Source organism: Triticum urartu, chromosome 3 (genome assembly GCF_003073215.2).
Source record: "Triticum urartu cultivar G1812 chromosome 3, Tu2.1, whole genome shotgun sequence".
NCBI classification, from domain to species: Eukaryota; Viridiplantae; Streptophyta; class Magnoliopsida; order Poales; family Poaceae; genus Triticum; species Triticum urartu.
The window spans coordinates 461,599,955-461,612,646 of NC_053024.1; positions in this window are offsets into that span (position 1 = coordinate 461,599,955).

Genomic DNA, 12,692 nt, shown 5'->3' on the forward strand with positions numbered 1-12,692 from the left:
ATGTAGAAAACTGTGTGGCATTGGGCTATCCATCACAAGTGCTTTTACTGCCAGAACCGTTTGCAAAGTTCCTTGACCGTCTGTTCTTTTTCTTACATTGCACACGATGTTTTCTTTCTAACTGTTTATTTTATTAGCTCCTGTATATTTTAATTTTTGCCTGTTATTTATTATTCGAATTGGAAATTTTGAAATGTGAAACTTGCAATTCAAATTCTCACCACAATGGTTCAACAACGAATCCATAAATAAAATTGCCAGTACAATATGTTCGGTAATTACAGGATTAGGCAACAATTAACTATGATGAACCATAATATTTAAAGGCGGTAAAGTTGAAGAGACAAGTGTAAATCATTTTGACTGCCAACGGTGTTGAAGAAGCGGAATGCCCATAATGTGCCTTCCTGCATGCCATAGGCACGAACCACTTTTGTCCAACCCCTTGTGACGATTGCCCACCCATCCTTCACCTCCTTCAGGAAGACTTCTAGAGCATTATCATGGTAGCATGAATTATATACTTTAACCTTAGTTGCCTCCACTCCGGTCTTGTAGTTTGCAAGGTAATCATCAGTAAATAGCTTCGGAAACCACTGAAAAGAGAAAAAATATCAGATACCGAGGTCTAGTAGAGTAACTTGTTGTGGGCAGGGGAAAAGGCAACACATTACTTACCATCCTAAAGTTCACTGTTGTCTTAGACAAAGTGTAAATAAAGAGCTTAATTCCAATCACCCGTTTCTTTCGCCTAACAATCTTTCTTAGTTTCCTCACTTGATGCTTGTTCATGAATATCTCATTGCCCCATACGCAAAAGGGATCGAAGCGTGGATCAATACCGCTCATATATGTACCTACAAGCAACCAGTAAATGTTAGAAGCTAAACTGAGATTGCACAAATGATGTAAAATACAACTACCTATGTTCCCAAGTACAAGTATTTTTTTTGAGATTTCAATATGAACTACATATGTATGTATATAGAATTATAGATATAGTTTAGATTAGAATCTAGATTCACTCATTTTTCTCCTTATGTAGTCTATATTGGAATCTCTAAAAAATACTTATATTTAGGTATAGATGGTGTATAAGACATGGGATGCAGCTAACCTCGACGGCAAACAACAGCATCACCCATTGTAGCCCTGTGTAAGTACATGGAAAGCCAATGTGAACTACAACAGGGTTAACATCCACCAAAAATAGCAAATGGTAATAAACGACATCATCTGTAGTGATATCTTCATTGCGAAAGAGTAGCACGATAACAAAGGGACAGATTAAAAAAGGATACAACTGTTAATTGCAACAGGCTTAACAACATTGTCGGTGTCAAAACCGGCGGATCTCGGGTAGGGGGCCCCAAACTGTACGTCTAAGGCGGATGGTAACAGGAGGCGGGGGACACGATGTTTACCCAGGTTCAGGCCCTCTCGATGGAGGTAATACCCTACGTCCTGCTTGATTGATCTTGATGATATGAGTATTACAAGAGTTGATCCACCACGAGATTGTAGAGGCTAAAACCTAGAAGCTAGCCTATGGTATGATTGTATGTTGTCCTACGGACTAAACCCTCCGGTTTATATAGACACCAGAGGGAGCTAGGGTTACACAGAGTCGGTTACAAGGGAGGAGATCTACATATCCGTATTGCCAAGCTTGCCTTCCACGCCAAGGAGAGTCCCATCCAGACACGGGACGAAGTCTTCAATCTTGTATCTTCATAGTCCAATAGTCCGGCCAAAGGATATAGTCCGGCTGTCCGGAGACCCCCTAATCCAGGACTCCCCCAGTAGCCCCCGAACCAGGCTTCAATGACGATGAGTCCGGGGCGCAGATTGTCTTCGGCATTGCAAGGCGGGTTCTTCTCCAAATTCTGAATATCTGCTGAGTAGTGTCCGGCTCCCCATAAATGTTGCACTTCTTGGCTTCCGTGCCCAATAAGGGCTATCTTCCACGTGTCGAGCGAATGCGAGGAGCCAGGGCAATTTTACATTTGCCACCCTAGCCATGTAAGTAAACTGTCTATTAAAGAGACGGGGATTCTTAGATCCAGACCACACCATCCTCCCACGGTGAGTATCCATCGGAGCGCACTCGAAAAAATCCATTCCAACATGGCCGGCCATCGCAGCTCCTCCTCCCGCTCCCGTAGCCCTAAGCCCGGTGATTGGGAGAAGTGTTCCGTCCCACACAACCAATTAGCAGAGTTACAGACCCAAGGATTTCTCCCTCCAGCGTATATGGTCCCCGTTCGAGCCGGGCTTGCCACCTATAATGGCGGGGAGCAAGCGGAGAGCTTCCCCAATCCCTCCAAGGGGGGGGGGGTATGCCTTGTCCCTTATTTACTAAGGGGACTTGGATTTCCAATCCATCCGTTCCTTCATGGGCTCCAGGAGTTTTATGGCCTCCAGTTGCATAATTTCACCCCCGCTTCCATATTACACATCGCTGGTTATGTTGCCCTTTGTGAGCTGTTTCTGGGCTGCGAAGCTCATTTCGAGCCGTGGAAGAGGCTATTCTGCCTTGTTCCCCATACACAGAAGGGGTCAATATATCAAGTGGGCGGAGCCGAAATATGGCGCATCGCCGGGACTAGATACCTATCCGGTACCCCGAAGAAGACGTCCGAAGACTGGCCTTCGAAGTGGTTTTACATGGAGGACGTTCCCCTTCTAGATCCTATTCGGATGGGTCTTCCCGAGTTTGAAAATGCCCCTTTGAAGAAACGCGGAAGCTGGCGCCCACGGAGCCCTCAGGAGGAAGATAACGGAGAAGTCCTTTACCTGATGGACCAGATAAAAGTGCTCGCCCAATCAGGACTGACAATAATTGAGGTTATGTCAATATGTATAATGTGGGGGGTGCAGCCACTTCAATATCGAGGGCACCCCATGTGGCGCTTTAACGGGGAAGATGATGCCACCCGCTGCGGGCGTAAGGGACCGGACTCCGTTGCTGCTCTAGCAAAAACTCTGTCCAAGTTGTTCAAGGGAGAGGAAGAGGAGTTCACCCGTATTAAGCCACGGGATGGATTCTCCTTGTACAACCCTCCAAGCCGGGTGAGCTGTCACTTTTGACTCCTAACCTTCCCGCATTCTTAGTCATACATACTCACCTTGCCGTTTCATGGCAGGAACTGCAATAAGCTGTAAGGGAGGTCAACAACCCACCTCCACAACCGGAGGACCCTGACCGGGCCCTCGATCCCGGACTCGAAGAGGATCCGGACATATTTGTGGAGCTGATCGACAAGACATTCTATGAATTGAGCTGCGATGATGCCATGGTGGCCATCATAGCCGACTATCCTGGGCTACTCCCTGCATCACATGTAAGAAAAACCGGAGTCCCAACTTCCGAGAAGGATCCCCTTTTATGCACTTCACCTACCGTACACATATGGTGTTTTATAGGGAAGGCCCTTGGGATGTGATGTCTACTACACAACCTTCTTCTTGTAGACGTTGTTGGGCCTCCAAGTGCAGAGGTTTGTAGGACAATAGCAAATTTCCCTGAAGTGGATGACCTAAGGTTTATCAATCCGTATGAGGCGTAGGATGAAGATGGTCTCTCTCAAGCAACCCTGCAACCAAATAACAAAGAGTCTCTTGTGTCCCCAACACACCCAATACAATGGTAAATTGTATAGGTGCACTAGTTCGGCGAAGAGATGGTGGAACAAGTGGTATATGGATAGTAGATATGAGTATTTGCAATCTGTAATTATAAATAACAGCAAGGTAGCAAGTGATAAAAGTGAGCGTAAACGGTATTGCAATGATGGTAAACAAGGCCTAGGGTTCATACTTTTGCTAGTGTAAGTTCCCTCAACAATAGTAATAACATAATTGGATCACATAACCATCCCTCAACATGCAACAAAGAGTCACTCCAAAGTCACTAATAGAGGAGAACAAACGAAGAGATTATGGTAGGGTACGAAACCACCTCAAAGTTATTCTTTCCAATCAATCCGTTGGGCTATTCCTATAAGTGTCACAAACAGCCCTAGAGTTCGTACTAGAATAACACCTTAAGACACAAATCAACCAAAACCCTAATGTCACCTAGATACTCCAATGTCACCTCAAGTATCCGTGGGTATGATTATACGATATGCATCACACAATCTCAGATTCATCTATTCAACCAACACATAGAACCTCAAAGAGTGCCCCAAAGTTTCTACCGGAGAATCACGACGAAAACGTGTGCCAACCCCTATGCATAGGTTCCCAATGTCACGAAACCTGCAAGTTGGTCACCAAACATACATCAAGTGGCACGTGGTATCCCATTGTCACCACAGATATCCACGGCAAGACATACATCAAGTGTTCTCAAGTCTTTAAAGACTCAATCCGATAAGATTACTTCAAAGGGGAAACTCAATTCATTACAAGAGAGAAGAGGGGGAGGAGAAACATAAGATCCAACTATAATAGCAAAGCTCGCGATACATCAAGATCGTGCCAAATCAAGAACACGAGAGAGAGAGATCAAACACATAGCTACTGGTACATACCCTCAGCCCCGAGGGAGAACTACTCCCTCCTCGTCATGGAGAGCACCGGGATGATGAAGATGGCCACCGGTGAGGGTTCCCCCCTCCGGCAGGGTGCCGGAACGGGGTCCCGATTGACTTTTGGTGGCTACGGAGGCTTCTGGCGGCGGAACTCTCGATCTATTCTGCGTTCTGGAAGTTTTAGGTCACGTGGGTATATATGGGTGCAGGGAGGACGTCGGAGGAGCCACGGGGGTCCCACGAGACAAGGGGCGCCCTAGGGGGGCCCCCACCCTCGTGAGCACCTCGTGTCTCCCCTGACATAGGGTCGAAGTCCATCAGGTGTGTTTCCTTCCAAAAATAACTTCTCCAGTTGATTTCGTTCCGTTTCGACTCCGTCTGATATTCCTTTTCTTCAAAACACTGAAATAGGCATAAAACAGCAAATCTGGGCTGGGCCTCCGGTTAATAGGTTAGTCCCAAAAATAATATAAAAGTGGATAATAAAGCCCAACATTGCCTAAAACAGTAGATAATATAGCATGGAGCAATCAAAAATTATAGATTACATTGGAGACGTATCAGGACGCCATGTCGAACCCGCAGTGACTCGCCAACAAGGGACACCGAAGCCGGGTAGGCCAAAAAGGAAGGCGGTCAGGACTGAGACGCCGGCGCAGAGGTATGATACAAAACCTCGCTCCTTGGTTGTCGTATTTCTTAAAATATAATGACGTCCATGTTTCCTAGTAGGAAAAATGCTCGCCGGATTATATCCGGAGAGGTTGCCGATCACGCCTCCACCAGTCGGGCTCCAGGGCCGGACATGACATAAAGGCGGAAGCTAACACGGGGCGAACACCGGATGCTCCTCCTACAGAGGATGCAGACAGACTATCCGCTACAAATTCCGAAGTGGAGAGCGCCATGAATCACAGGCGTCGCCGGGCCGTACTCCGTGACGCTTGTTTCTCCCAAGAGGCGTTCGATGCCTTCAACTCAGGAGACGTGTACATCCGTGCTGCTCAAAACGGTCTTGCCAGAGACACAGACCAGTATGTAAAGGATATAAGGGTAAGAAAATCCGACGATTATATATATCAGTAGCCCCTGAGACTTGAAACAGTTGACAGAGCTGATTTAAGGATCATTATTTGTGCAGGTTCTTACAGAGAAGAATACCCAATTGTCTCAAGAGCTGGAAGAGTGCAAAGCCCAGCTACGGGCCGCGGTTGCCGCGTTGAAGGAGTCCGAGAAGGCCCCCTCTGGTAACACTTGTTTCCATTGCAAAGAATGACAGGTACCAGATAGTATGCGGCATGCATGCATGCAAAGATGACTCCGGAGTGAATCCGGAGGCCGTGCCGGAGAATGCGCAACGTGTTAATTGATAGCTAAATGCTGGCGAGCGCGTGCTTACGCAGGTCAGGCAGGAGAAAAATAATCTCCAGGACGCCAATATTCCGCTGGGCGTGGAATTGAAAGATGTCCGAGCCCAGCTTGCGGACTCCGTGAAGGAGAATAAGCAGCTTCGACGCGGCATTTTCAGTTAGTGCTTGAACGAACTTTTGAAAGAGTTCGGCGAAGAAGCCGGCTAACAGAGTTATGTCTGCAGGTATGCTGACGGGTCGTCCCGCGGAGGAGATGCCCGGGTCTGCGGGTGATCTTCTACCAGAGCTCTCACAACTGCACGAACAAGTTCGGCAGGTGATGCAGGGTATTGCCCAAGCCTTGTGGCCATCCGCATCCCCGTCAGGAGGCATGGGGGAGCTTATGGAGAAGCTTCAGGGAGCGCGGCGGCGCTTCCGATTATGGAAGATATCAGCCTACCAACAAGGTGCAAGGGAAGCCTGGGCCATGGTGAAGACGTGATATACCAAAGCTGACCCAAACCACATGGCCGAGGTCGGACCTGTGGGGCCCGATGGGAAAGAGATCCCCGTCAGTTTGGTGTATGACCAAGTAGAATTAGCCGCAAAGTATTCCCAACAGGATTGTAGGCTAGACAGCCTGTTGGATGGTATAGAAGAAGAATTTAGTCAGCCTTAGTGACTGTGTACTTCAAGTGACATATATAATGTCCCTAGCCGGATTGTAAATCATTTGTCATGGCTAACCTTTTCGCTTCGACCTCTGGACTGGATAGTCCGGAGTGTATCCGAATACCCGCTCGGTTATGTAAAAACCTGGGTATGCATGGAAACCAGGCGTAGGGGTCATAAGTGCTTGAACAGACAAGTACCCAACTAGCTATGTTATATTACATGGATAGTAAGAAACATCTTCCAGGGAGAATAGTTCCGTTAAGGGTTCCTTTCCTTGGGTACACATACCCTAATGTGCATGTCCGAACTGTGAAAAGAGACACAAGCTATAAACATCTGGGGGCATGTATCAAAATAAATAAAAGTCATATTTTGTTCACCGACCGAATATTCCCTTAAGAATGCTAGCTTTCGGCTTCACCCAGTCTGAGGTACACATCCGGCTGACCCGCCAGTAACAATCGCAGAGGTGCTCCCCTTATGCCCTAGCCGAATTAACAGGAACATAGGGCATCAATACAAGAGCCAGGCAACCTAGCTTGGCCAAAACTTAAGTCATATCGATGCATATAATGGCGAAGAAAGGTACATGTGGAAGAATCACACATGTGTGGGGCATGAAGCCCAGAAAAATAGTTATATTAAGCTTCTGTATAAGAAGCCCCTAGGTATAATGAGCGCGGTTAGCGCGTAAAGATTGTGTAGTCAAGACACAAGTTAGCCTTTTAAGCCCTTGAGGAGAAGAAAAAAAAAGAAGAAAGAGAGAAAAGACAGATAACGGATATGGAAAAAATTGACGGGGGTAAGGAGACGAACATAGAGTCTGGCACTAGGCGTAGAATCTTCGGAGCCTGGCTGCATTCCATGGGTTTGGCTCGAGTCGATTGTCCGATGCATCCCGCAGACGGTACGCTCAACCGGTCAGAACTTGGTCAATAATGAAGGGACCTTCCCATTTGGGCTTGAGCTTGTTCTTTTTATTCTCCGGCAGACGTAGAACTAGTTCGCCAACGTTATAGGTTTTGACCCGTACTTCTCTGCTTTGATACTTTCGAGCCTGTTGCTGATAGAATGCGGAACGGGCTTTTGCCACATCGCGCTCCTCCTCCAGGGCGTCCAAACTGTCCTGTCGATCGAGCTCGACCTCTTTTTCTTCGTACATGCACACTCTAGGTGAGTCATGAATTATGTTGCAAGGCAGAACCACCTCTGTGCCATACACCATAAAAACGGTGTGTATCCAGTAGTGCGATTCAGCATGGTCCGTAGCCCCCATAGTACGGAGTCGAGCTCCTCTACCCAGTGCGTGTTTGATTCCTTTAAGGACCGCACTAATCTGGGTTTGATGCCGCTCATGATAAGACCATTTGCTCGCTCGACTTGACCGTTAGTTTGCGGGTGATAGACAGAAGCATAATCGAGCTTGATGCCCATGTTGCTGCACCAAAGTTTTACCTCGTCGGCTGTAAAGTTTGTGCCGTTGTCAGTGATGATGCTGTGGGGGATGCCATAATAGTGTACAACCCCAAGTATGAAGTCTATCACCGGTCCGGATTCAGCCGTTTTAACGGGTTTGGCTTCTATCCATTTGGTGAATTTATCCACCATGACCAGTAAGTATTTTTTCTTATGGGTTCCCTCTTTGAGGGGTCCAACCATATCAAGCCCCCAGACCGCAAAGGGCCAAGTAATGGGGATTGCTTGGAGAGCGGTAGGCGGCATATGGCTTTGGTTTGCAAAAAGCTGGCAACCGACGCAACGTTGGACCAGATCCTGTGCGTCTACTCGGGCCGTTGGCCAATAGAAACCTGTACGGAAGGCCTTGCTTACAAGGGCTCGGGCTGCGGCGTGGTGGCCGCCGAGTCCAGCATGGATTTCTGCCAAAAGCTTCCGCCCTTCCACTTCGGAGATGCACCTTTGAAGGACTCCGGTAGTGCTTTTCTTATAAAGCTCTCCCTCGTGGACCTTGTAGGCTTTAGATCGCCGCACTATGCAGCGTGCCTCATTTTGGTCCTCGGGTAGTTCCTGCCTGGTTAGGTAGGCCAAGAATGGTTCTGTCCACGGGGCAATGACGGCCATTATCACGTGGGCTGAAGGTGTTATTTCGATGGCAGAGCCTCCGATTGTGTCAGAGTGTTCGGTATCTGGTGTTGTGGCCGGGTCCGGACTATTGTTACCGGTGTCCCCTTCCCATACCACGGATGGCTTAAACAGCCTTTCCAAGAAGATGTTAGGTGGGACAGGATCGCGTTTAGCGCCGATACGGGCGGGGATATCCGCCGCCTGATTGTTTTCCCGAGCCACATGGTGGAATTCAAGCCCCTCGAACCGAGCTGACATTTTGAGGACGGCGTTGCGATATGCTGCCATTTTCGGATCCTTGGCATCGAAGTCTCCATTTATTTGAGATATTGCGAGGTTCGAGTCCCCACGCACCTCCAGGCGTTGAATGCCCATGGAAACTGCCATCCGGAGGCCATGTAATAGGGCCTCATATTCGGCTCCGTTGTTGGAGTCTATGTATAGTATTTGGAGTACGTATTGGACTGTATCCCCGGTGGGGGACGTCAGGACGACGCCAGCCCCCAGACCAGCCAGCATTTTAGAGCCGTCAAAGTGCATGATCCAATTGGAGTACGCGCCGTACTCTTTAGGGAGTTCGACTTCTGTCCACTCGGCGACGAAATTGGCCAGTACTTGCGACTTAATGGCTCGCCGTGGTCTATATGTTATGTCGAATGGGAGGAGCTCGATAGCCCATTTGGCAATCCGGCCCGTGGCATTGCGGTTGTTTATTATGTCGTTGAGTGGTACTTCTGAGGCCACCATAATTGAACACTCTTGAAAGTAGTGTCCTAATTTCCGGGATGCCATGAATACCGCGTATGCTATATTTTGATAATGTGGGTACCGTGATTTGCATGGAGTGAGGACAGTGGATACATAATATACCGGCTTTTGAAGTGGGAATTTATGTCCGTCCGTCTCTCGTTCGATGACGAGCACTGCGCTTACAACTTGGTGAGTTGCCGCTATATATAACAACATTGGTTCGCCGACATTTGGCGCGGCCAAGATTGGGTTGGTGGCCAGGATGGCTTTTATTTCTTCCAATCCGGCCGTGGCTACGTCCGTCCACTCGAAGTGTTCGGTGCACCGAAGAAGGCGATAAAGGGGGAGTGTCTTTTCTCCTAATCGGGAGATAAAGCGGCTTAAGGCCGCCACACATCCAGTTAACTTTTGGATTTGCTTGAGGTCAGTTGGGATAGCCAACTGCGACAGAGCTCAGATTTTAGCCAAATTTGCTTCAATTCCTCTACTGGAGACGATGAAGCCCAGGAGCTTTCCGGCGGGTACGCCAAAAACGCATTTTTCTGAATTGAGCTTAATGTCGTATGTTCGGAGATTGTCGAATGTGAGCCTCAAGTCGTCTTTTAAGGAGTCGATGTGTCTGGTTTTAACGACCACATCGTCTACGTATGCCTGCACTGTTTTTCTGATCTGCTTTTCCAGACATGTTTGAATCATGCGTTGATACATTGCGCCGGCGTTTTTGAGCCCGAAGGGCATTGTGTTAAAACAGAAGGGGCCATATGGAGTGATAAATGCCGTTGCGGCTTGATCAGACTCCGCCATCTTAATTTGGTGGTAACCGGAGTATGCATCGAGGAAGCACAATGAGCCGTGTCCTGCGGTGGCGTCGATAATTTGATCGATGCGAGGTAGGGGGAAGGTATCCTTTGGGCAAGCCTTATTAAGGTCCTTGAAGTCAACGCATAGGTGCCAAGATTTGTCCTTCTTTGGTACCATTACCAGGTTTGCTAGCCAGTCCGGATGTTTTATTTCTCTAATGAATCCGGCCTCCAATAACTTGGCTAGCTCCTCTCCCATGGCTTGTCACTTAGGTTCGGAGAAACGCCGAAGTGTCTGCTTGACCGGCTTGAATCCCTTTAGAATGTTAAGGCTATGCTCGGCCAGCCTACGTGGGATTCTTGGCATGTCTGAAGGATGCCAGTCGAATATGTCCCAATTCTCGCGCAGGAACTCCTGTAGTGCGGCGTCTACAGCGGGGTTTAACTGTGCCCCGATGGATGCTGTTTTTGTGGGGTCCGTTGGATGGACTTGGAATTTGACTATTTCATCCACTGGTTTAAAAGAGGTGGACTTGGATCTTTTGTCGAGTATCACGTCGTCCCTGTCCACTGTGGAGCACAGCGCAGTTAATTCCTCCGCCGCAAGGGCTTCGGATAATGCCTCGAGGGCCAGTGCGGCTGTTTTGTTCTCGGTGTGGAGGGCTATGTCCGGATCACTAGCTAGAGTGATGATTCCATTGGGCCCAGGCATTTTGAGCTCCATGTACCCATAATGGGGTATGGCTTGGAAGATCGTGAAAGCCTCCCTCCCTAGAAGGGCGTGGTATCTGCTACTGAACGGGGCCACTTGGAATGTAATTTCTTCGGACCTGTAATTCTCCGGAGTGCCAAATACCACAGCTAGTGTGATTTTCCCAGCGCAACGTGCCTCCTGACTGGGGATGATTCCTCGGAAGGTCGTGCTGCTTTGCTCAATACGGTTTCTGTCTATTTCCATTTTTTGAAGAGTCTCCTCATAAATGAGGTTTAATCCGCTGCCGCCGTCCATGAGCACTTTAGTAAGCTGAAAGCCGTCCACAATTGGACTGAGGACCAAGGCGGATGGTGCTCGGGCTGTTCGAAATTTAGGTTCATCACTGGCATTGAAGGTGATAGCCGTGTCGCTCCATGGATTTATTGCTGCCACGTGGCAGACTTCGGCAAGGCTGCGGAGTGCTTGCTTACGCCTATTATTTGAGGCAAAGGTCTCAAAGACTGTCAATACTGTATTGTTATCCACGGGATGGTGCTCTGCGGTGTTTTGAATGAGGAGATCCTCACCGCTCTTGGCCACCTACCGGAGTACCCAACATGCTCTAAGGCTGTGTGTTGGTATGGTATCCGCTGTACTATGAATTTTGCAGGGCCCGTTAAGCCATCCCTCCAATACGGTTCCACGCCCTGTAGTGGGCTTTTGCTTCTTTGTAATTGAGTCGGGCGACTTATAAGAGTGCACCCTTTTAGTTTGGACTGGGGGTTTTGTCAGAGCCGGATTATCCCAAAATTTTGTTTGGGTTTTCCAGGCGCTTTTCCATCGCACAATACTTCCGTACTATGGCTGCCAAGTCATCGAAGTGTGATATGTCATGGTGACTTATGGCGTTGAGGATTCCCTTCTCCGTGCAATTGTTGTAAAAGAACGAAATAGCGTCTTCCTCGCGACGGTCCTTGACCTTGTTCATTACAAGGAGGAATCTGGTCCAATAGTGATGTACTGTCTCTTGGGGCTCTTGCCTAATGCGGGAAAGATAATTTATATCTGGGTGGGTGGGTGGATTTAAGTCCAGACCTTGACCCAATCTGAGATCCCGGGGCGGGGGAGTTTCCGATCTTGGAAGTTCGGGCTCCGGGATGTTGCCCCGCAGGTTCGGCATGCAGCCTGATTCTAGGTTCAGGGTTAGGGCAATGTCCTCCCATGGACGGGTATTTGGCTTGGAGAGCTCGGGAATCCGGACATAGTTCATCTTCAGGATAGAGGGAGAATCGCCGCATTGCTCCTCCACCACCGCTATCTTATGGGTGACCGGCGGAGAGTTAATCTCCCTTTGGTTGGGTTTAAGCCCAATCCGATCATAGTCCGTAGCGACTCCCAGAGCGGCGATGCGATACAAGAGCTTGTTCAAAGAGGAGAGCTCCATTGGATCCATCTGCTCGGTGAATTTCGAGCCGATGTGGAGGCTATTTTCGATGACCCGAGAAGTCATCGTCGGCGCAGCGGCCGAGCGGGCGGTCATGACGAAGCCACCTAGTCGGAGAGTTTGGCCTATAGCCAGGGCTCCGCCAGAGGTGATGTTGTTCTTGACAACGAGACGAGCCATCCCTCCTTATGATGACGACACAGTGGAACTCTCAATGAAAGCACCAATGTCGGTGTCAAAATCGGCGGATCTCGGGTAGGGGGCCCCGAACTGTACGTCTAAGGCGGATGGTAACAGGAGGCGGGGGACACGATGTTTACCCAGGTTCAGGCCCTCTCGATGGAGGTAATACCCTACGTC